Genomic DNA, 27,094 nt, shown 5'->3' on the forward strand with positions numbered 1-27,094 from the left:
TATCACCTTACACCTGTTAGGTTGGCTGTTATTAAAGAGTTATGTGTTGGTGAGGATGTGGAGAAAGGGGAAACTTTATACATCTTTTGGTAGAATATAAATTGTTATAGCCATTGTAGAAAACAGCATGGAGTTTCCTCAAAAAATTAAAAACCTGCCATATGATTCAGCAGTCCAATATCTGGTGTATACCCAAAGGAAATTAAATCATTATCTTGAGACATCTGCACTCCCAAGTCTTTAAGCATTATTTAAAATGGTCACAGTAATGATACAATCAAAAGTGTCCATCAGAGGATTAAAGGGAAAGAAAATGTGATTAAATGTGATAGGTAGGTAGGTAGGTAGGTAGATAGATAGGTAGATAAAATATTATTCGGCTTTATAAAAGAAAGAAATCCTGTCATTTCCAACAACATGGATGAACCCAGAGGGTATTATGCTAAGTGAAAGAAGCCAGACACAGAAAGAGAAATATTGCATGATCCCATTTATCTGTGGAATCTAAAAAAGTCAAATGCGTGGAAACAGAATAGAAGATTTGTTACTAGGGTTTGGAAAATGGGGAGATGTTAATCCAAAGGTACAATTTAAGATGAATAAATAAAGGTACAGTTATAAGATGAATAAATTCTGGAGACCTAATGTATACAGCATGGTGACTAAAGTTAACGTATTATGTACTTAGAATTTGCTAAGAATTATATCTTAAGTGTGCTCACCACCAAAAACAAAACAAAACAACAACAAAAAGCCTGATGTGATGGATATGTTAATTGGCTTGGTTACAGTAATCATTTCACATATATATATAAAATACCCACCTTAAATATATACAATTTTTACTTGTTAGTCATACTTCAATGAAACTGTATTAGATAAATCAATGCAGATTTCATATTATTGAAATAATGGAATGGCATAAACATGATAAGGTGATTAGATACAGATATTATTAATTCATTATTATGTAAGTCGAATGCATAAAAACAAATGTCTGTGTAAATGTAGTAATGGTTGTGGATAGATGCTTCTAAATTTTTTTTAATGTTTATTTTTGAGAGAGACAGGGTGCAAGTGTGGGAGGGGCAGAGAGAAGGAGACCCAGAATCTGAAGCAGGCTCTGAGCTGTTAGCACAGAGCCCGACATGGAGCTTGAACTCGTGAACCACGAGATCATGACCTGAGCCAACGTCAGAACCTGAGCCACCAAGGCACCCCAATGGAGAGAAATTTCTAAATTCTTTAAAAAAGTAAGGCTTTAGTCAGTTTTTTAAGTAATAATGAAATATATACACATGTAATATTGGAGGTTATGGATTCTTCAGAGAGAAAAATTTATCAAGATTGAAGTATGACAGTTTGAAATTAAATAAAATTATTTTAAAATTATTATTATTTAAAGTTGTATTGTCACATATAGCTTCCAGAAAGACTAAAAGTAAAGCGAGGTAGAGCATTACACTCTAGACAATGTAGTGGTCTCTCTGAAATATTAAGGTAGATTGGGAGTTCATGCCACTTGCACTGGTGCTTGCATTTCTTTGTCTAAATCCAATTGCTCTCTAATATTCTCCTTGTGGAAGCAATTGAAGCATCCCCATTCACATCCTATTTTATTTTATTTTTTTGAAGATTTTATTTTTAAATAATCTCTGCACCCAACTGGAGCTCGAACTCACAACCTCAAGATCAAGATGCTTGCTCTTCTGACTGAGACAGCCAGGCACCTCCCCCCCATTTGCATTTTAAAAGAATGTGACATGGTAAATTATTCCCAATTCTAAAACTAAGTTATTTCTTTAATATGGTTATGATGTAATCCAAGGCAGATTTATTCAGATGTAACCAGAATCCTAACCTTGACCTTTCTGAATTCAATATGGTGCTTTATACTTTATTAAAAGAATACATTTAATTTTTTCAAAATGAACAAAGGAGATTTTTTTTTCGGTGAGATTTCACTCCTTCCAGATTCTTGCAATATTTAACTCTTTCATGTTTAAAGGTTTTTTTTTTTTTTTTTTAATTCTCCACTATTTAAGATAAAATAGTTTACAACTACAGAGGCAAACAGTAGGGGCGCCTAGGTGGCACAGTTGGTTAAGCATCTGACTCTTGATTTCAGCACAGGACATGATCTCATGGTTCCTGGGATTGAGCCCAACACCAGGCTCCCTGCTGACAGCACAGAGCCTACTTGGGATTCTCTCTCTTCCTCTCTCGCTGCCCTACCCATTGCATACGCACATGTTCTCTCTCTCAAAACAAATAAAAATAAACTCAAGAGAGAGAGAAAAAGAGAGAGAGAGAGAGAGAGAGAGGAAGGAAAGGAAAGGAAAGGAAAGGAAAGGAAAAGAAAGAAAGAAAGAAAGAAAGAAAGAAAGAAAGAAAGAAAGAAAGAAAAGAAAGGTCGATTCGTGGACACATAGACCTGGAGGACAAGTGGGATAAACAGAAGTGACAGCTGGAGAGTACAAGGTTTCTTTGGCAGGGGGATGAAAATATTCTAAGTTGATATTGGAGTTGGTTGCATAATTCTCTGAGTGTAATAGAAAAATTGAATCGTATACTTTAATTGAGTAGATTGGATGGTATGTAAATTGTAACTTAATAAAACTGTTAAAAATTTAGCCGACAAAACAAAAATATAAAAATCATATTTCATTTCAGTAATAATGTAATAAAAATGATAATTTCATGAGTACTTCGAAAATTCTGAAGTTTGATCATATGCTTATGGATTATGGGTTATATTTGAAGCATATACCAGCACGAGTATAGGATTGCTCTCAAGAAGACACACATTTTGACTATAGACTTGTTGAAAACCCAAGTAAGGGGAAAATACTATTTGTATTGAAGTAATGGCTTAACTAGTTTCTCATGCATAATATTTTCTGTCCAAGGTGTTTTCAAGTGATCAAAACTAAATTTATTATTGACAATATAATAATTCTTCTTTACATACACTCATCTATTTAATCCTTATATCCTCTGGGGTATGTAATGTAATTATTCTTATTTTAAAGTATGTTAACTTGAGGCAGAGAGAAGGTAAGTAGCTTGATTCATGTGGCAGAATTATTAAATGGTAATCCGAGATTTCTAAGTATGGAGTCTGACTCCAGAATACTTTTCAACTATTATGCTCAGTGGCTTGATAAGATTCATAAACATGCACAAAAGCACTTGCTGGCTTGGCAGGGTAATACTGTGCTCATATTGATTATGAAAATAAAAGAAATAAGTAGCAAGTCACAAGCACTAAATGGAAAATCTCCTTTTGATGAATGAGGTTTTATTATAATGGTAGTAATAAAAACATCTAATATTTATATAATATTTGATCTATGCAAGAACACTTTTAAAAAAGAGCACTTTAGAGAATTATAATTTTTATTTTGAGGTGAGGAAACTGAGATATATATGTGTAAAATAATTTGACAGTAATTCAGCTAAACATTAGTAGAGTCCAATTATTTATTCTTTAATATATAACATATTATAGGAACTCTGGAGAACCAGGAGGAGAGATTATATAGATTATATATAAATTTTAATCTCTTCTGTAAGGAGAGACTTTACAAACTTTGTAGTTAGCACTGATCAGGAGCTCAGCAATTTTTGAACTACCTGCCTCTAATAAACTTTTCTTAACTTTCCACTAAGAAAGTCATTGCCTAAAGGCAGGTAGATGTGCCTAGGCATTGGTTTATTGAGCAATAGGCCAATTAGCCCATAGGAAGAAATATCAAAGATAGTACTAAATATTACTTTATGAGTTTATTAAGAAGCTCAAGTCAAATGAAAGCCTAACTATGTCTGTGTTAAAAAGTCCAATAGAATTTTATTGCATTTCTGATGCATACTTCATATAATAGCAGCTAAAGGGGAATCATTGTATAATTTAAAAAAGAGGAAATCAACAGCAAAAAACATATGCTTTTCATTATCCAGTTTAATAATCAAAATACAGTGAGATGGGGTGTGCGGATATATATATGTCGGGGGGGTGGAATAGAGCAAAATGTATTCTCAGGAGATTTGGCCTTGATGTTTAAGCTACCTTTCAAAACCTTATTTTTTTTCTTAAATGTATACCTATTTGAACCTAATACCTCAGGCACAGTCCTATTTCTCATCTCTCTCCATTAAAGCTGATTTTCTTGAAAGATTTGTCTCTATTCCCCATTCATGTTATATCTACACTCAGTGAAAAGCACACACCAATTTGGCATCTGCTACCACTACTCAACAAGGATAGTTCTCACTGTGTTCAGTAACCTCCTGGTCAAAAGTCAATGAACATTGCAGAACTCATTTTATTTGACCCAGTGGCCGTTTAAAAAATTATCCATCTTCATATTAAAATTTCTCCCCCCTCCCCACCCCATTGCTTCTGTGATGATATAATCGCCCAGTTTTCTTGATACCTCTCTGATTTCATTTTCTCTCTTACTTTATTCTGCTAATTTTCTTATATATCTCTGTTTACTGGAATGTTTCCTCAAGGTCCTGTCTTGCCTCTCTTCCACCCCATATTCTATCACAACTTTTCCTGTATTTTGTAAACGAAATATCACCAATATGTAAGATGGAGGAATCATCCTAATTTACAGAAAATAAGTGTTCTTGGATAAAGAAAACCAAGATGGCAACTTTTGGAATGGTAAAGTAAAAGTCTCTGAAAATCCATGTTCAACTAAAAGCAGTAAGAACACTTGCAACACTGTCAAAAACCAACTTTTTTAAAACAAGAAATAAACAAAAATTTATAACAATCTAAGAATTGTTCATTCAGGAAAAAATTATGAATCTGATAAGAAGAATGACTCTTCTTATGTTTTAACCTTTCCTAAACCCATCCCTCTCTGTCCAACTCCATGTTAGCCTTGAAAACCGACTATAGTCTCAGAATTACAGTTGCTGTCAAAACAAGCAGTATAGCAGCCACAGGAGTAGGAAGAACCAAGTTACTTAGTAGCTTTATCCCCAGAGGACTAGCACTATTTAATCTGTCTCAACTACAGTGGCAAGCTCCATTCCCAGGCCTTGTCTTTGACAAACTCACTGTTTATAGACAGCACTATCCACAAGGCGTTTGTCAAAAATTATCCGGGGCAATTTTTTAACATTGCATCTATCTATTTAGCAATACAAGTAGGGTTAACAAAAGGCTAACAAAACAGCTTAAAGGAAAAACTGGCAAATGAAATAGTCATAAAGAGATTTGTAAAATTTCAATGTACTCATAGGAATCTAGAAGGGCATACAGATGTACAGGACTGTGGACATGCCCAGTAGACCCTGGAAGGTCCCAATCTCTTACTACTGGCTGAATTTGAGGCTCCATAAAACCAAAAATTGAAAACTAAGGCACACTTTTAAACTGCCTAAAAGTGCATGATGGATATGCCCATACACAATGAGCCTGTGAGGAAAAGCTGAAAAAAACTATTGGTTCATGTAATTTAAGGAAAATTCTGTATAATCATTAACTGACCACTAAGCCAACCAGAGACTTTATTGTCTTCACGTGACAAAAAATACTTAAAGAATTAGTTAATAATCAAGAAAAGTGACTAAACAAATGTTAAAAACAACAACCACCAATAAACCCTGGGTGGGGGAGGATCTGGTTTCTATAATTACCACATTATGTAACTTAAATTTTCATTTTTCTCCAAAAATTTCAAGATAGTACAAGCAAAAGGGAAGTATAGCTATACACTGAGAAAACAAACAAAAAACACTCAAAACTATTTCCAAACAACTCCAGAGTAGGCTTACTGGACAATAGCTTGGACAAAAACTAGTACTCATATGTATTCATATGTTAAAGAACTGAAGAAAATCATGTTTAAAGAATAAACAGGGACCGCCTGGGTGGCTCAGTTGGTTAAGCTTTCAACTTAGGCTCAGGTCATGATCTCACAGCTCATGGGTTCAAGCTCTGCATCAGGCCCTGTGCTGACAGCTTGGAGCTTAGAACCTGCTTCAGATTCTGTGTTTCCCTCTCTCTGCTCCTCCCCCACTTGCACTCTGTTACTCTCTCTCCCTCAAAAATAAACATTAAAAAATATATATAAAGAATAAACAGGAAGTATGAGAGTGGTGTCACACTAACTCCAGAATATAATAACAATAAAATTTAAAAAATCAAATCGACGTGAACTCAACAGTACTAGTAAAATAAAATAATTAGGGAACATGAATACAGATAAATTGAGATTATCCAGTCTGAAAAAATCAAAAGGGTTATAAATGTGGCATAAGTCTAAAAGAATTGAAAACATTTAAATTATGGTCTATAACCACATGCAATACAATAGAAACCATTGTAACAGAAGGAAACATGGAAAGTTCACAAATATGTGGAAAACAAATAACACACTCCCAAATAAGACATGAATCAAAAAAGAAATCACAGTGGAAATTAGAAAATACCTTGAGATGAATGAAAATGAAAATACGGCATAGAAAAACAAATGGGTTGTAGATAAGTCAGTGTTTTCAGGGAAATTTAGAATTGTAAACATAAAGAAGGAAGAGGTGCTCCTGGGTGGCTCAGTCAGTTAAGCATCAGACTCTTGATCTCATGGTTGTGAGATCCAGCCCCATGTCAGGCTCGGTGCTTGGCATGGAGCCTGCTTAAAATTCTCTCCACCTCTCCCCCTGCTCCTCCCCTCACTTGTGCAGTCTCTCTCTCTTTTTCTCTTTGTCTCAAAAAAAAAACAAAACACCAAGATGTTACATTAATTATCACCTTAAGAAACCACAAAAAGGAGAACAAATTAAAAAAGCAAACAGAAGGAAAGAAACTTAAAAAGATGATATCTGATATAAATGAAATAAAATACAAGAACAGTAGTGAAAACCAATGTATACAAAAGCTGATTCTTCCAAGAGATGAACAATTGACAATTTTTGGCTATTCTTACCAAAAGAAAGATGAAAATATCAAGTTACAAAAAAATCTGAAATGAAAGAGAAGGCATTACTCTTAGCCTTATAGGAATAAAAGGAATTAACTGCAATATTGGGAACAATTGCATGCTAATAAATTAGAAAGCTAAGGAAATTTGACAGATTCCTAGAAAGACAAACCACTTAATCTAACTCAAAATTAGAAAATCTGAGTAGAACTAAAACAAGCAAAATAATTGAACATGTCATCCAAAAAAAAAAAAAATTCTATAAAGAAAAGCTTGGGACCAGATGGCTACACTGGCAAATTCTATCAAACATGTAAGGAAGATTTAACTCTAATTATTCAGAAACTCTTCCCCTTCATTCTGTGAGCATCAGCATTAGCTAAATACCAAAAACAGTCAAAGATAACACAAGAAAATGAAACTATAGACCAATATCCCTTATAAGAGTAGGCACAAAAATCTTCAATACAGTGTTAGCAATACAAATTTAGCAGCATAAAAGGCCATGACCAAGTATTTATTTCAGGAATTCAAAGTTGGCTCAAATTCAATCAATGTAATTAATACACTATATTAATGTAATAAAGGACAAAAACCACATGATTACCTCCATAGATACAGAAGAAGAAGTGGGCAAATGCCAACAACCTTTTTGATAAAAACTTCTCAACTGTGAGTAAAAGGGAATTTGCTCAAACCAGTAAAAGCTATATATGAATAACCCACACTAACATATTTAATGGTAAAAGACTAGATGCTTTCTCCCTAAGATTGGGAGCAAGAAAAAAAATCTGCAGTTGCCACTTTTATTTAACACTTTATTGGAAATTCTATCCAGGATATTTGGCAAGAAAAATAAAAGGTGTACAGATGAAGAAGTGAAAATATCTCTATTTTCAAAAGATATTATTTCTGTAGAAAAAAAAGGAATACACAAAACTGTACTCAGGACTCATTAATGTATTCAGCATAGTTGCAGGATGCAGGATCAATACATAAAACAAGTTGTATTCTTGCACACTAAAAGTGAGCACTGCAAAATTGAGATTAAGAGATTAAGAATAAATCCATTCTCTCTCTCTCTCTCTCTCTCTCTCTCTCTCTCTCTCTCTCATTCTCACTCACTCACTCACACACACACACACAAATCAAACCTTAAATGATTTAGTAACAAGTTTAACACAAAAATCACAAAACTTGTTTATTGAAAAAGCATCACTGAAAGAAATTAAAGGAGATATAAATAAATGGACAAACTCTCCATGTTTGTGGATTAGAAACTTAATAGTGATAAAATGGCAAATTTCCTGAATTAATTTATTGATTCAACATACTTCTTATCAAAAACTCAGCTGCATTTATTTTATTTTTGCATAAATAGTTGATCCTAAAATACATGTGAAAATGCAAGAAATTCAAAATAAAATAATCTTGAAAATGAAGGAAAAAGTTGGAGAATTTACATTGCTTGATTTTAAATGTTACTACAAAGCTACAATAATCATGGCAGTGTGGTAGTGTCATAAGGATAGAAATACAGATCAATGGAGAAAATTACTATAGAATGGACTTCAGACAATCAGAATAGAGATTTTGACATAGGGGCTGGTAGTACATCAAACATATGCTTCTAGAGCAATGATTAAATTTGACTTTATAGAAAGGGAATAGGCCATAATGGCCATAATGACACTGTAGATAAGGAACACCAAACAAGAGGGAGAATAAGGATAACACATGCGACACATTTTAATTTTCTACCTGTAATAATGAGCAGTGATAATAACAGTAGTATTTTTTCTAAGGCAGGATGTAGCAAATGAGTAATTATGAGACACTTTCATTATGCCATCCTCTGTATTCTTGAAAACCAGAATTCTCAGAGTGGAAAAAAAAGAAGATATGGATATAATATAAAAAAATGAAAATATCCTAGAGTCCCAGATTTGAATCAGCATGGCAAATTTTGTCAGCCTTCTCTGCATCTCTCCTTTCTAGCTTTACCACTGAGAAGGCCTGGGAAAAAAACACTGATCAAACATCAGTGAACAATGCTAATGAAAAGATTTTGGTCTTGCAGGCCAACGTTTCTGAAGTTAATTTTACAACTATAAAACATATGCCTGCTTACTCACTTTCAGCTTCTAAATCTGTGGCTAATGCTAACTCCTAACTATGCAGGGAAGGGAAAATCAGGAAAGACAGTTCCAGTTTAGCTAAATTGGTATGGTTCAAATCCATTACATATATTATCTATTTATGCACTGATGGATGATAAGATTATAAAAAATTTTAAGGAAGTAATTCATGTAAGAATCTGGATAGAGGTTATTTGTAGAAGAGGGGAGGGCACTATGATTGAGATGATAAAAGAGTTTTTGGAGTGGGTAGCAAAGTTCTGTCTTGATTTAGGTTGTCATTAAAAGGTGTTCATCTTGTAATACTATTTGGTAGTCCATAATATAGTTTTGAACGGTTTTATACATCTTTGTTTTATTTTACAATAACATTTTTTAAAGGACAAAGATGAATTTCTTTTTGATGTGTCAGTAAAATATCCCAGGAGAGAGTAGTATGGTGTATGTATGTTTGGAGTTCAGGAATGAGATTAGAGTTTTGGTATAGATTTTTTTTTTCATAATGTGGAGTCATAGGAAAGTGAGAACTGCAAAAAGAGAATTGAGTTAAGACCAGAGCCATGAAGCAGGCAAGAGGAGATACTAGGAATAGTACTTGAAAAAAAAAAAAAAATAAAGAGAAAAACAGCTAAAGATGCTATGTATGGTGATCTATACACCAACTAGTTATTGTTATATGAAATTTTATATGAAAGTATTTTCTGAAATAATTGTTCTCATTGTCAGGGTGAGTACACATAGATAGTAAAGAAACAGAGACATATGCCAGTAGGCTTTTTAGAAGCCAACAAGGTCTTCTTTCTCTAAACATTTATGACAAATGTCAAGTCCTTAGAAAAACTGTTGGAAATGATCTTTTGTTTTCCTTAGGGTGTCAAACTTGATATTTTGGTACTGCTTTCGTTACCTTTATAATATTCCCAGTTTCTGTCTATAATTTATCACTTTTGTTTTATGAATCTGCTAAGGTTGAGAAGCTGTGGCATGATAATTTGGCTGCTTTTTGTAAGTTTTTCAGTGCCTAGAAAGGTATTTGTTTTAAAATGACTATTTTTAAGTTTTAATTCATTCACTCTTAAATAATGTGTTATCATCATAGGTTTTTTTTTAAGTGCTCATGGCAATAATTCCATTTGATTCCCTGAAAAGCAACACTAAATTTTATCCTTGGTATAAATTGTATTTTGAATATGTATACTTTAATCTCTTCAGAGTGAGCAATTTATTTTATTATAATCAAATATTTAGACTAAAAATATGAAAAACATCAGAGGTAAGTAAAGCATCTATCGTAAAAATAATTTCCATGTTTGGTATATCTTGATGGAACCCTTGAAATAAAACTGAAGTGCTCTTAAGTATATCCTGTACATGTTTTCAAAAACTTTCATATCTTTGATGGTTCTAAGAATGATGAATAGAGTATAAATCATAGGATTAGATAAAACCAGTGCCCATACTGCCTATTACAGCTGTGATAGCCCCGTGAAGATATTTGCATGTTAATTCAGGCAAGATTTCCTTATTATCATCGACTATAATAAAAAATAATCACAAATCTTTAAATGAATATTTTGTGTTCAGTAAAACACAAGGCAGGAACAGCTGCCTCCCTCACTGGATCAGTTTACATCATGGTAAACCAGTATTTTACATGATAAGAAAGCAGGACTGACGGCATTATTTTTGATACATTCATCGATGTATACTATACTCTAAAACAGTACATATGAGAAATAAATCTTTTTTATCAAACCACTTTTGAAAGGATTTTTCTAATCTACTGTATTTTTAAAACTAATCATGAGAGGCAGCTATACAGTTTCTCATCCTTGGGAAAGACATGACAGGAAGAAAGAGGTATTTTCCTATCCAGCACTACTTGAAGTCTGCTCCAATATAGATTAAGATGTATTGTAATGTGAACTCATTTACTGTGTCCACATTTCATCTAAAGCATGAGCTTCAAAGTGATACAGTGCCATCATTTTGGTCATCACATGATAAGATTCCAAGGTTCCATTAAAATGAATAATTATACATTAAAATACAAAGTTAAATCTGAAAGTGTTTTTAAATTTTAAAAAATGTAATTTTCAAGGGAGACAAGACATTCAAATGTAAAGACTTCTTCAAAGCCACATGGTAGTTCATTTTTGAACTGATTTTAAAACCCTGATTTCCTAAACACCAATAGCTTCTCTATGAAAATCACAATCTCTGGAGAATATTTTCTGCAACATAGAGTTTGGTGGAGCTATTTTGGCATAGTTATATTATTAAAATGGCAAGATAGGCTTTTTTAATCTAATTATTGTATTCTATTGCATCTAAATTCAATAGATTGTTTGAATCTCTTCAAAAGTAACTGTGAATCAACTTATTTTATTAATGGCTAGTGAGGTTTTTATTAGTATAGAGCAAAAAAATTGTATTCATTCAATCAACATTTTTTAATGTTTATTTATTTATTTTGAGAGGGAGGAGAGGGACAGAGAGAAATAGAGAGGATACCAAGCAGGCTTCATGCTATCAGTGCAGAGCCTGACATAGGGCTTGATCTCACAAACCATGAGATCATGACCTGAACCGCAATCAAGAGTCGGACACTTAACTGACTAAGCCACCCAGGCACCCCTCATTCAATAAATATTTATCTAATTTTTTATTATCTTCTAAATACAGTGCTACATCATGTAGATACAAAGTTGAAGAAAAGTGAGACCCTTTCCTTAAAGTACATACCTGTTTTACCTGAGAGATTTTGAAATGTTATTGTAATATAAAATACAGAGGTCATAATGCTTTCATCAAGTATTCTAATTGTCCTTTCATCCACTTTCCTCTTCCCTTGAATGTTCATATTGCTAGGGCCTCATTTTGGCTGCTAAAGTATAAGCAGAAATCTCGGTCACTTTTAGCAAAAGCTTTAATAGCTCCTGCGTGACTTCCCATATTTTCTGTTTCTTGGCTTGAATATCATAGAAACATAAACATAGAGCCTTCTCAGTTGAAGTAGAGCCCACATGAGAAAATGTTTATTAAGCTACCGAAATATTGGGGATTGTTTGTCATGTAGCATAATCAAATTATTCTGACTAATATACACTGTTAAGTATTGTCAAGGTCCTAGGAAGCTTCATGTGGCACTCTCAAAGTGGGAATTTAATTAAGAAAGGAACCATTGACAATGATGAAATCAAGAGGTAAGGAATTACCTGTGATGGTACAATAGACCAGGGCTAAAATATCTTCATTATCAGTGCTCAGACCTGAAAACACAGGCAAAATTGTTGTCAGGGCCTCAAGAAAAAAAAAAGAAGGTATTTTTTTGATCCATCCATGTCAAAGTACGTCTGCAAGGTGGAAGCAAAGACATTTAATGCCCAAACCTCATTCTCTTCCCTTCCTCATACCTGCACCCAAATGGAGGTGGTAGAATAGAGGTCAGCCTTGCAATATGTACAATAGGTACATGGGTTTGGATATTTGACATCAAGACAAAACTTGATCCATATACAAATTACTATAGGAACACATGAAGTAATACATGTTATAAAATAGTCAAAAGATGGGGTCTTTCAAGAAAATTCTGGAGTAATACAACTTGAACTGAAAAAAGCATGAAAGAATTACTTTAGACAATTTGTGGAGATCATCTAATCTGGGTATAGATGAAAACCCAAGCAAGTACAGTATTTGCTGAAATAGAATAATGATGTGATGTCAGGCCTAGGATTCTGAAAGGATAAAGCTGGAGATAATGCAGTGGCCAGAACAAGGAAGGCTTTGTATATTATATAAAATAATTTTGACTTTACCCTGAAGACCAAAATCTGAAAGATTTAAAAACAGTGACTATTGGATTTGTAATTAAAAAACAATATGGCAAGTAATAGTTTGAAGCAGATATTGAAGCAGAATGTGATTGCTCTAGGTGACATAATAATAAATAATGGCATGGATATTTGAAAGAAGATTTGAAAGTCTGAGTGTAGAAGTTATTCAGATAAGGAACAGTACCAGAGAGATCATGATAATAATGAAGAGAAGAACCATTCTAAAGCTTAAACCTGTTGTATAGGTGCTTGATTAACTATGGGGAATGAAGGGAATAGAGAATCAACCACATTCCACCATATTCCTAAATGAAAAAAAAAACCTGTTAGATTCAATAGCCAATTTATACTTTGATAATTGCACAACTGGCGTTTTCACTTTGAGCAAAAATATTCAAAATTAGCAGAGTGTATGTACATTCACAGATGTTATTAACATATTTTTGGGGGGGTTGTTGAATTTATTTTAGATCTCTACACTAAAAATAAAAACTAAAACATAGTTCAATATTTTAAAGTATTGCCTCTTAAGGCTTCAAAATTAAAAATGAAAAACAACAGGAGAGTTAAATTTGAATTTAGCTCAGTCATAAAATTCATAGAGCTAGGGTAAATGATACTGGGCCTTTGTGATACCTACCTTAATAGATCTGTGTCTTTTGAGTATTTAAAAAGCTAATTAAAATAGCAACTATAATTCCTTAGCTCCATAACTATCTCACTAATTTTGTAGGGCAAACCTATTTTTATCTTCATTAAATGCTTAACTAGCTCTTATCTTACTCTAAGGTAACCTAAAATATTTTTGGTTGTGGTAAAATTTGGAGGAGTTGTAAATGAATAATTTAAGAGTTTTAACTTTAAAGTCCTTCTTTTTTTCTCTTCTTTTTCCTCTGTATCTTGCCATGTAAACTGATTTATGCAAACATTCCCTAAAGATTTATTCTGTGACAGAAAACAATAATTATTTCCGGTTATTACAGTTTGGAATATTATCTGCCTCTTACACGCGCACACACACACATACATATCTTGTACCTCAAATAGGTACTATTTTAAAAGTAAATACAACTTTAAAATTAGAAACTATCAGTGCATATGTTGATCAAAGTGGCATGTTGGTATATTAGAAAATACATAATCTACCAATCTACTGTGGAACAAAGGCTGTTATGTTCCTTTAAATTATTATAGTAAATGTTGCAGAGAACATTTTTTTATTAAGGAAAATTCATATTCATCATATTCAGATCCATGAAAACCTTAGTGAAAAATTAAGATACAAATTATTAGTCACATGTAAATTGAAGGGACTAGATGCTTCAGCATGTATATTAGTTATCTATCATTGCATTAAGAAAATGCCTTTACAAAAAGCCACACAAAACAAACATTTACCTTACACTTTCACAGTGTCACAAAAATAGGAGAGGTTTAACTGACTTAGGGTCTGTTGTGTGTTTGCAGTCAAGCTATTAGCTAGGGTGCAATCAATTGAAGGTTTGGCTGTGGGCAGATAATCTGTTTCCAAAATCATTGAGCTGTTGATAGTAGCCTTCCTTACTGCATTCTACTAACAGCTTGACAAGAGCTGGGTAATCCACTTCCAGTCTTACTCATGTGGTTACATAGTTGGTGCCTTCAGTTCCTCATCTTTTGAGTCTGTTCGTGACATGGTAAATGACTTTTTCCAGAATGCGTGATGCAAGAAGGAAATAGTGACATATATAGAAGCCACAGTATCTTTTATGACCTCAGGTTAAAAATAACATAGCATTAATTCTGCATGTAATATAGGAAAGGAATATATATGAGAATGTGAATATTAGGAGAATTGAGGACAATCTTTAAGGTAGACTATCATAACATGTTATAATTTATATGTAGTAAACAAAGGAGAACGGGGAAAATTATAGCCAAATAATTCTAAATTGAACAAAGAAGAAATAAATTACAAATTTGGACTTAAAAGAGGAATAAATCACTGAAACTAGCAACAACATGGATGAATCTCAAAAATATTAGGTTTAATGAAAGCATCCAGACATAAGAGTATATACCATTTGATTCAATTTATATGAAATAGTAAAAAATAAATAAAAGCAGACTAATCCATGATGACTGAAAACACATCAGTGGCTGCATGGGGCCAGGGATGAAACAGGGATTGATTATAAATAGGGATGAGGGAACTTTTGTAGGCTGGGGGTGGGGGGGTGTGATGAAAAAACTCTGTATCATTATTGTAATGGTGGGTACATGGGTGTATACAAATGTACATTTGTCAGAATACATCTAGCAGTGCACTTCGAATGAATGCATCTTATTTTATGTAAATTATACCTCAAATTTAATTACAGAAAAAAATAGAAATTTAAAAATTAAAAAAAATGGAATTAAGCCAACAGATTAAGGCTCAGCAGTAGATATAAAACAAAAATAAAATTGAAAAAAATCATTATTCAAGTGCCAGAACAGTAGATATTTTCTGAAGAGGATTTAGAAAATACTTTACTGGGGTACCTTAAAGGCTCAGTTGGTTAAGCGCCCAACTTCCCACTTCAGCTCAGGTCGTGATCTCTTGGTTTGGTTCATGAGTTTGAGACCCACATTAAGCTCTGTGCTGACAGCTCAGAGCCTGGAGCCTGCTTTGGATTCTGTCTCCCTTTCTCTCTGCCCCTCCTCTGCTCATGCTTTGTCTTCTCTGTCTCTCAAAAATAAATAAACATTAAAAAAAAAACAACTAAAAAACAAAAAAAATACTAAGGAATAGAAGATTGTTAATATCATTTTCTTTATAAAAACTTTGAGATATAATCACATAACATAAAATTCACCCTTTTAAAGTGTGCAGGTACAATTTTAATATATTCACAGATATGCGACTATAAGTGCTGTCTAAATTTAGAACATTTTTATCACTCAAAAAAAGTTAAATCCCATTAGTAGTCACTATTTGTATTGTCATAACCCCAGCTCCTGGCATCCTCTTACATACTATCTGTCTCTATGGACTTGCCTGTTCCAGATATTTCATATTAATTAAGTAATGGAATTATATAATACGTGGTCTTTATACCACATTTTGATCACTTGAAGAATATTTTTTTCCCACTTTTTGGGTGCTATGAATAGTGCTGCTATGAATCTTTATGTGTAAATATTTGTGTAGGTATGTTTCATTCTCTTGAATATATACCTTAGAGTGGAATTGTGGGCTAATATGGAAACTGTATTTAACACCTTGAGGAATTGTCAAACTGTTTTCCAAAGTGGCTGCACCATTTTACTTCCCCATCAACAGTGAATGGAGGCTGAGATTACCCAATGCTTGCCATTGTTGGGGGTGTACAGAAATACACTTGATTATTGCATGTTGATGTGCATCCTGCACGTATGCTGAACTTATTTATTTGTTCTAACAGTGTTTGTTTGTTTTGCATATGAGTTCCTTGAATATTTTTATATAAAAGAGCATGGTATCTGCAAATATTATTTTACTTCTTCCTTTTCAAGCTGGAATCCTAACAAGACCCCTGAATACAATGATGACTGAAAGTGGTGAAAGCTGATTTTAGTGGAAATGTATTCAGTCCACATAAAATGTAATGTTACTCTAAGTAGTTTTCTTATTAAGACTTTTTTAGAGAAATTTAGATTCTCAACAAAACTAAGGGGAAGATACAGAGATTTCTCATATACATCTGAACCAATATATGCATAACCTTCACCAGTATCAACATCTCTCAACAGAGAATATATTTGTTACAACTGACGAATCTACACTGACACCTCAGAATCACTCAAAGGCCATAGTTTTCATTACTGTTCACTCTTGGTGTTGTACATTATGTGGGTTTGGACAAATGAATAACCACATGTATTCATCATTATGGTATATGCAGAGCATTTTCACTGCCCTAAACATCTCCTGTGTTCTGCCTGTCCATCCCTCCTAAATCTCAACTTTTGGCAACCACTGATCTTTTTATTATCTCCGTATTTTTTTTGCCTTTTTTTCAAAATTGTATATGAATGGAATCATACAGTATGTAGTCTTTTTACATTAGCTTCTTTTGCTTAGTAATAATGCATTTGTTTCCCTCATATATTTTCATGACTCAATGTAGTACTGTTTAATTATCCATTCATCTACTAAAGAATTATCTTGGGGGCACCAGGGTGGCTCAGTCGGTTAAGCATCCAACTCTTGACTTCAGCTCAGGTCATGGTTTCACAGTTCATGAAATTGAGCCCCACATTGGGCTTTGCCCTGATATTGTGGAACCTACTCAGGATTCTCACTTACCCTCTCTCTCTGCTGCTCCCCCACTTGCTCATGTGTGTGCTCTAACTAAATAAATAAATAACTTAGGGTGCTTGGGTGACTCAGTCGGTTAAGCATCAAACTCTTGACTTCAGCTTAGGTCATAATTTCATGTTCACGAGATCAAGCCCTGTGTTGGGCTCTGCGCTGACAGCATGCAGCCTTCTTGCGATTCTCTGTCTCCCTCTTTCACTGCCCCTTCCCCACTCATGTTCTCTGTATCTCTCAAAAATAAATAAATAAACTTTTAAAAAATGTTAAAAATGTAAAAATATAAAAATAAAAGAATAATCTTGCTTGCTTCCAAGTGTGAGCAATTGTGAATACAGCTGCTATAAACATTGTGTACAGGATTTTGTGTGGATGTAAGTTTTCAACTCCTTTGGATAAGTACCAGGGAGTGCATTTGCTGAATCATATGGTAAGAATGTGTGTAGTTTTCTAAAAAAACACAAAATTGCCTTCCAAAGTGGCTTTCCTGTTTTTCATTTTCACCAAAAAATGAATGAGAGTTACCATTGCTCCACATCCTTTCCAGAATTTTTGGTGTTGTCATTGATCTACCACTTGGCCATTCAAGTACGAATGTCATGGTGTCTCATGGTTTGCTGTTTGAATGTGCATTTTCCTGATGACATTGGGTATGCAGCTTCTAGTTATATGCTTATTTGCTATCCATATATCTTCTTTAGAGAGGTGTCTTAAGGTTTTTAGCCCATTTTTTTCATAGGGTTGTTTATTTTCTTATTACTGATTTTAAGAGTTCTTTGTATATTTTGAATAACAGTCCTTATCAGTTGTGTTTTTTAAAGTATTTCCTCAAAGTCTATTGCTTGTCTTATTCTCTTGACTTTGATTTCACAAAGTAGACACTTTTTAAAATTTTAATGAAATCCAGCTTATCAACACTTTTTTTTCATGGATTATCTATTATTTTGCTAATACCACACTGTCTTGATTGTTATAGCTTTATAGTAAGCCTTGAATTTAAGAAATGTCAGCTATCCAACTTTGTTATTTTTCTTCAATATTATGTTGGCTATTCTGCATCTTTTGCCTCTATATAAACTTTAGAATCAGTTTGTGAATATCCACTAAAAAATCTTTAGGATCATGGGGTGCCTGGTGGCTCAGTTGATTAAGCTTCCAACTCTTGATCTTGGCTCAGGTCATCATCTCACAGTTTGTGGGCTTGAGCCCCCCATTGGGCTCTGTGTTGATGGTGCAGAGCCTGCTTGGGATTCTCTCTCTCCTCTCTGCCCCTCCCCCAGTTGTGTTCTCTCTCTCTCTCTCTCTCTCTGTTGACTGCCCCAAGATAAATAAAATAAACATACAAAAAAACTTCAGGATCTTGATAGAGATTGAATTGAATTTATCAATCAAGTTGGAAAGAACTGACGTCTTGACAATACTGAGTCTTTCTGTCCATGAACATAAATTATCTGTATTTATTGCTTTTTTTGCTTTTTTTTTTTTTTGAGAGAGAGAGAGACAGAGAGAGAGAGGCAGAGAGAGAAGGGGACAAAGGATCTGAAACAGGATCTGTCCTGACAGCATAGAGCCAGATGCAGGGTTTGAACTCACAAACCATGAGATCCTGACCTGAGCTAAAGTTGGACACTTGACCAGATGAGCCACGTCGGCACACCTGTGTTCATTGCTATTGAGGTTTCCTTGTTTCTGATCTTTCACCAGATAGAAATACAGACTGAATGCTTGTACATACACATATACATACCCAACATACCTAAATTCATACACATAGGATATACATACATGCATACAAATGTAATGAGGATGTGTGTATATATGTATATATGTGTTTTTTTCATTGTATAATGAAGAAAATAAATCTGTGTATTTCATTTAACATTCATTTTTAAATTACAGTTATGCCAAAATAATCTGCTTCTAATGAAAGAAACCATAGTATAATCCTAAAAACATGCATATATATATATTTAGTAGGATCGTCTATATTTCTAAATTAATTTTATGTCTGACATATATTAACCAATAAAAAAATACCAATATTAGACTTCAGGATTTTTTTTGCTTCGAGATTTAATTACTGTACAACACATGCATACAAAACAAACCCGTGAAGCAATCATGTGTAATAGGTAGTGAGAGACACTTAAGCATATTTGAAATGCTTACAAACAGGCTATATTTTCCCTTTCTTTCTCTTTCTTTCTTTCTTTCTTTCTTTCTTTCTTTCTTTCTTTCTTTCTTTCTTTCCTTTAGGCAACAAAATATTTACATTCTTTGACACCTTCTCACATTCACCCTAGTACCATAGGTGCAATTACTTAAATGTATACAATATCATACTTAAAACGCTGAAGCAAGTATTGAATAGAATTACTGAATATATAATATATAATAAATATATATAACAATGTATAATCAATTTACATAGACAACACCAATTGCAATTGCAACTGAAGATTCAATGTTCTTTTTTGCCTTACCCAATCCATGTTTGTATTTTCCTTCTTCTACAATGCAAATCCTAGTTCCTAATAACACAAATGTTCTTATTCATTTTCTTAGTCCCTTAATATATCTACAGTAATTTCAGAATCACTTTAAGCATACCACTGCAAATAAATAAGCATACGAAAAAGAGAGTTCGGGTTTCTTTGCAGTTCTCTCTCATCTCATCCTTCTTAAAAGTTTGGGTGTATAGTTAAATACTATGTGCTGTTTTTCTTTGTGCTTTTCACAATGAGAATGAAAATAGAGATACTTTATGTTATTTTATAATATGATTAAAAATTTCTGTTCCAGAGCTTCTCTTTCCTCTTATTTGCCAAAAATCTTCTTATACTTTTTAAATGCATTCAAAGTTTCAAATCTTCATTTCATTAGTTTTGTTTAAATTATTTCCTTTTTCATTTGGTGGTGTACCAGTATGTCATTTATAACAAAGATAAAAACATAACTTTTACTCTTCCATTTAGCATAATTTAACACAACGGCTTGTATTCACAGGGTCCCTTGAGTAGTTTATTTAAAGCTTTTGTTCATAAATTTAGGTTATAGCTTAAAGGACTTCTGACTTTTAGGTTACCATGGCAGTCCTCTAATCTTGTACCTTGCTGTCCTTCCTTCTATCCTCTTCTGTCTTAAAATTGAGTTCTGATTTCATGTTCAACTTGACCATTGTTTTTATTTTTAGTTTTGTTGTAATGTGGTTAGACCAGAAAAATAAAAGCTCTTCAGATGAATGCAATCACAAAAATCTAGAAGAGTGCATTTAGGTGGACTGTGAAGAATTTTGAAGGAAGTGTAGAGAAAAGGACCATTGAATCTACAAAGGAAGGCACCGTAAGCCTGAGTATAGCCTGCTCCCCACATCTCTCTAATCTTGCCACTACAGCTTGATTACTGAAATAAAAATTGCGGATGAGAAGCAACTTAATGTTGACGCATCCATGAAGAATATACAAGAGGAGGTTTGTAAACATGCTGAGTTAGAAGTATAAGCTGTGAAAAAGCTTTCATTCAGGGCCAGCTTCTTGGACTTTATACTGACCTGTGCAGTCTCACGGGGCTTTGTGTTCAAAAGAGCCCTACACTTGATTTAATACTATCTTATTGTACTCTTAAAATTTTAATAATTTCTGAATAAGGGGACACACATTCTCATTTTTCAGGACCCTGCAAATTATGTAGCTAATTCTGTCTTCAGTGACAATAAGTTTTGGTGAATATTAAAAACAGATTTCTGCAAGTTATGGATGTTTGAGGTCTGGATTACAATTTCTGACCAACTTTTGTATCCAAAAAGAAGATAAAGAAGCAAAAGCGCTTCTGCTCTATCTAAACTGATGAAGTCTGCTGTCCTCTCTGTCTATGGTGATTTGTTGAGGTTAAAAATAACTTCCAAACTAATAATCCCTTTAATGTACTTACTATACAGCCCTATACTTTTCCACTTACATTTTATTCTCTGTTTTTTTTATTTTTATAATTGTATATTTAAAAATAAGACCATAAAGATTTAAAGTAAACATCAAAATATCCAGAATATATTGTCAGACTTAGCAAATATTAGCATTTGCCATATTTCAGACTTTCTCGGGAAATTAAATGTAACAGTTAATACAAAGCCACATTTTTTTAATCCCCCAAGTATCCCCCACCTCATTCCTTAGAAGTATCCATTATACTGAAATTGTTTTGGATATTTATTTTCCATTTTGTATACTTTATTTAAATGTATTTGTACTTAAATAACAAGTTATTTTGGTTGTTACTGTTTTGTGTGCTTTCTCTCACTATAAGGCTTACTCTGACAGTCATCTTCTCATTCTCATAGAGGTGGGTTACGTAAAGTCTGATGGTGTTCAGGTGTCCCATCTACTTGGTGGCTGCGCCATCCAAAACATCTGGCCTGTGACGTTATCATGGTGGGAATGAAGGCACTATAGGAGCATATTGACCAGAGTGTCTTGCATCACTCCATCTCCCTTAAGGCAAAGTTCTACTGATAAGCTGGACTAAACACAACATTTAAATATTATGTTGATACTTTTTCTCATTAATTTTACCAATATCTTTCCCTATATTAGCACTCATCATTTGTTGAGTTATCAGTTAATCCTTCTGAGAACTCTTTTGTTGTTCAAATATTTCCTTAAAAATGTTTATCAAGAGGTCTCTGAGTGCTAATGTTCTTCTGTTTTCATGTCTTTAGCTATTTTATTTTATTTATTTATATCTCCTGAATAATATTTTATTTCAATATGTAATCTTGGATTTCATGGGTCATTTTTCTCAATTATTACGCCACATAGAGCGGAATATATTTAATCCTTGGTATTCTGCAAGCATCACACAGTACTAGATCTCTGTCTCTTTTAGATTCTAAACCAAGTCCTCTTATTGAATTCTATTTCTATTCCTATAATGATGACTATTTTTTTTTTATGTAAGTTTTGGGTGTGGGGTTTTTGTTGTTATTGGTTGCTTTTGTTTTTCTTCTGCCTTTAAGAGCACATGTGATTATATTTGGCCAAGCTGGGTGATAAAGGACAACCTCTTCATTTTAAAGTTAGCTGATCAGCAACCTTAATTCCAACTTCAACTCTAACTCATATTTTGATGTAGGGTAAAATTCACAAATTCCAGGGATAAGGAGGAGGACATCTTTGGGGCCATTATTCTTTCTACCATGCCACCCTGAAGGAGTAGGATGAACAATCTCTGGAGCTCACACAGGGATTATGTTCACAGGAAATAGTTCATGTATCCATCAACCTTGTAATTGACAAGGAATATAGTATGTATTCATAAGATGATTGCCACAGTGATGGGTAAAGTTTGCCCTAACCTAAAGGCTTCTGTGGTCTCATTTAATTAAGATTATAAATATTTTTAATTCTGCCCAATCTAAATGTTTGTTTTACTATAGTTTTGATGTTATTGTTTCCTCATTTTTTAAATATTTACTTAGGTTATAATTTTTCCTGTTTTTTATTCCTTCCTAAAGAACCACATTTTCATCTAGTCTCATTTCCTTTTAACTTGAAGAACTTTCACAGGCTTTTATTTTAGTTAAGATTTGTTGGTAACAAATGATCTTTGTTTCTTTTAATGTGAAATTGTTTTTATGTGAGCTTCACTCTTGAAGGCTGGTTTTATTGGATATACAATTCTAAGTTCACAGATTTTTTTTTTTTTTTTAATTTTAGATATGTTGGTCCACTGTCTTCTGGTCTCTCTTGTTTTTGATGAAAATTCAGAGGGTATTTTAAATAATCTACACCTGTATGCAATAGGCCATTTCCTCCTGTTGTTTCAAAGATATTCTCTTTACCTTTATTTCAGCAGTTTGACTTTAATGAGCTCAGGTATGATTTTCTTTATATTTATTCTGTTTAGTGTTCTCTGAGCTTCTTAAAACTGTAAGTTTAGGTCTTTCACCAGATTTGAGAAGTTTAAGATATTTTTGTCTCAAATATTTTATTTTTGGATCATTTTTTTGTCTGCTGTCATTCTAGGAATCTAGTTACACTTATGTTAGGCCATTTGACACTTTGTCACATGGTCTTGAGGCTCTGTACATATTTTCATTCTTCTTTTATTCTCACTTCATTTTTCTGAGTCGACAATTTTAATACTCTGTCTTCAAGTTCATTTACTATTTCTTGTCCTCTCCGTTTGCTGTTAAATGGGTCTCACTGGGCTCAAATCAAGATATTAACAGAGTTGAGTTTTTTTCATGAGGGCCTAGAGGATAACATGTTCTTATGCCTTTTCTATTTTCTATAGACTATCCACATTTCTTTGCTCTTGGCCCCTTTCTTCATCTTCAAAGCCAAAAAATGCATATTTCTCTAACCCAAAGTTCTTCTGTTATCAAATTTCTCTTTGACAAAAGCTTAGAAAAGGTCTTGAATTTTAAGGACTCATGTAATTAGATTGAGATACCTCAAATGCTTGCAGTGTAATTTCCCCCGTCAAGGTCCTTAACTTGAATCATTTTTACAATGATGTAAGGTGACATATTCACCAATTTAGGGTATTAAGACTCAGACTTCTTTCAGGGAGAGGAAGTGGAATTATTCTACCACAGCTAGTACAGTATTTTATTTTATTTTATTTTATTTTATTTGTAATTCCAGATGTTTTATTTTTTAGTAATAAAATTAAGACTCAGACTTCTTTCAGGGAGAGGAAGTGGAATTATTCTACCACAGCTAGTACAGTATTTTATTTTATTTTATTTTATTTTATTTTATTTTATTTGTAATTCCAGATGTTTTATTTTTTAGTAATAAAATTTTCAGTTAGTTTGGGGTGCTTGGTTGGTTCAGCTGATTGAACACACAACTTTTGGTTTCAGCTTAGGTCATGATCCCAGGGTAGTGATTTGAGCCCCATGTTAGGCTCTATGTTGAGCATGAATCCTGCTTAAAATTATATCTCTCTCTGCTCCTCTCCCCCACTCATACACTCTCTCCAATAAATAATGATAATAAATAAATTTTTAAAAAATTCAGTTATTTTAACTTTATAGTTTCTATTTCTCTACAGAAATTTCCTGTCATTTTTTATTCATTGATCATGCTTTACAACATTAGCCATAGTTGATAGCTGCTGTAAAATTATTTTCTGCTAAGAATTCTCATTATAGATCTGTATTATTTGATTTTTTTATTTATGTCAGGTGTTTAATTTAAATTCCAGTTGGTTAACATATAGTGTAATATTAGTTTCAGGAGTAGAATTGAATTTTCTTTTGAGGATATTACTTCATATGACTAGAAATTTGGATTGCATCATCAACACTGTGAATGATATATTGTGAAAATACTGGGTTCTGTTTTACTCTTCCAAAGAGTGTAGATTGTTTTTGTTTAGCAGGACTGAGCTTGCATTGAACTATAGCCGGTATTTGGGTTCCATTTTTGTAGTTTTTATTTACTGGCTTGCTGTTTGCTAAGTGAATACATGTTTCAGGATTTACCCTTACACCCAAATATCTGTACAGAGTTTATACAGATATTTTAGTATTCTTTTCCCCTCTCTATTATTGTCATATAAATAACTATATTCTATAAATAATACTATGTACATTAGAATATGATTTAAATAATATATATATATATTTTTTTTTCCATTAATAGTGACTGTGATAGTCATAGATTCCCTCTCAGTCTTTGTTGGGCCAGCAAAATTGAAGATTTTCTACCAAAGTTTTGGCCATAGCAAACAGCAATGGCTGTGACCTATTTGCTGCTTAAAAGACAGATAAAATAGGAATCCTGTCAGTGCAAAATCTGCTTGGTTTATTTAACTCCCCAATGCCTTCAGGTAGTTCTTTATTTATTTATTTATTTTCATTTTATTTAAATGTTAAGTTCTTACCCGTGTGAGTGTCATCTTTCCTGTAAGACCATATTCTGATAGACTAGAACCATAACTCCCATATCTTTATGTATCTTTGCTAAACTTTATTAACGTATAATTTAGGTATACTAAGCAGTAATTATTTGAAATATCTGCTTCAGTGCTGTTTGGCAGATTTATATACTCATATGCCACTACTGCAACCAAAATGCAAAACATGTCCATCAATCCCACAAGTTTTCCCATGCTTTATTGAATTGCATTCTTACATGTATATCCAGCTGAAAGCACTGATCTTTTGTCACTGGAGTTTAGTTTGCATCTACTTGAATTTTCTGTTTCTGGTGTTTACTTATTTATTTATTCTTTTGAGTTTATTTTCTCACATTCAGTAAAGTGATTTTTATTCATTCCTATTATTTCCTGTGTTGGTATTCATTTTTATTGCTGAATATTATTCTATGAAAACTGTACCTCTTTTGTTTATCCATACATCTATTAATGTTTATTTGAATTATTTTCAGTTTTAGGAAACTGAATAAATGTATTATTAACATGACTATATAGTTATTTATTAAACATCCATTTTATCTCTTCTTAAAATAGCTGCAAATGGAATGTATAGACTCTAACATAGGTGTGTACTTTCTAATATTAGTTATTCTAATGATTGTGTAGTGCTATCTCATTGAGATTTTAATTTGCAATTCAATAATGATTAAAATATGGAGCATTTTTTTATGTACTGATTTGATGTTTGTACATCCTCTATTCAAATGTTTTTAGTTAAGTAAGCTATCTTATTATCTTATGAGTTATAAAGTTTCTTTTATTGTTTAATATTATATACTTTATTTAAATGATGCACACGTATTTTTCCCATTCTGTAGCTTATACTTCATTTTCTTAATGAAGTCTTTTAACCAATAGCTTTTAAAGTTCAATTTTGGATCTTCTTTTTTACTATGGTGTATGCTTTTTTGTGTGCTTTATAAGAAATCTTTACCTACTCCAAGTTTATGAAATTTTTTTCTAGGTGTTTTGTAGTTTTAGTTCACTTTTTATTGATTGTCATAAGTAATAATTGATACATTTTTCCTTTAATCCATTGGTATATTATTCTTTCCACCATTATTTTTTTAATATTTCATTTTCCTTTTGTTTTGTTGCAATAGTTTCATTGGAAATTTATTGATCTTATATGTGCAGTTCTATTACTAAAGTCTCGGTTTTGTTCCAATGAACAATAGGTCTGTATTTCATCAATACCATGCTGTCTTGATTACCACAGCTATGTAGTAATTCTTGGAATCAGTTAGTATAGGACTATAACTTTCCATATCTATACTTTCCAAGGAGACTTTCTTGAGTAATTGATATCACCATTATCATGGTTTTGCCACTGTATACTTAGGTCAAAATTTATCATGTCATCAAGTTAAGTATGTGCATTTCATTGAATGTCAACTGTATCTTAATAAAGATGTTAAGAAGTATATTTGTCATAGGAGTGAGGTAAAGGAGTGGATGCAGATGGTTTAACAGAAAATCTATTTGTGCTTAAAATAACTCTGTTATAGTTAAAAAAAAAAAAAAGGCAACCCAACCATTTTAAAGGCAAATGAAGTATTGACTTATTTTCCAAGAAATATAATACTTTCTGCATCCTGTCTTTGGATTAATAATATTGTATTATGACTATTTTGTGTATGATTATAAAAGCCAGACATTTCTTGCAGATGTAAATTTAATATAATCTTGCAGTGTTTGAGCCATTGTGCTGAAACAAGTCAAGGCTATGTATTCCTAACTTTAATTATCCAGTGCTGTTGATTCCTGAGTTGCTCTTGACTCACCTTTGCTTTCAGGTCTCTTATTTGAGATAAAATAGAACCCCTTCAGTATTTGATTGCAGCAATTAGAATGGAAACAGTTTAATGGAGACAAAGAAAAGATAATAAATATAAGAGCAAAGGGAGTTCCTTACAA

This window comes from Prionailurus bengalensis, chromosome D3 (assembly GCF_016509475.1).
Source record: "Prionailurus bengalensis isolate Pbe53 chromosome D3, Fcat_Pben_1.1_paternal_pri, whole genome shotgun sequence".
NCBI lineage: Eukaryota > Metazoa > Chordata > Mammalia > Carnivora > Felidae > Prionailurus > Prionailurus bengalensis.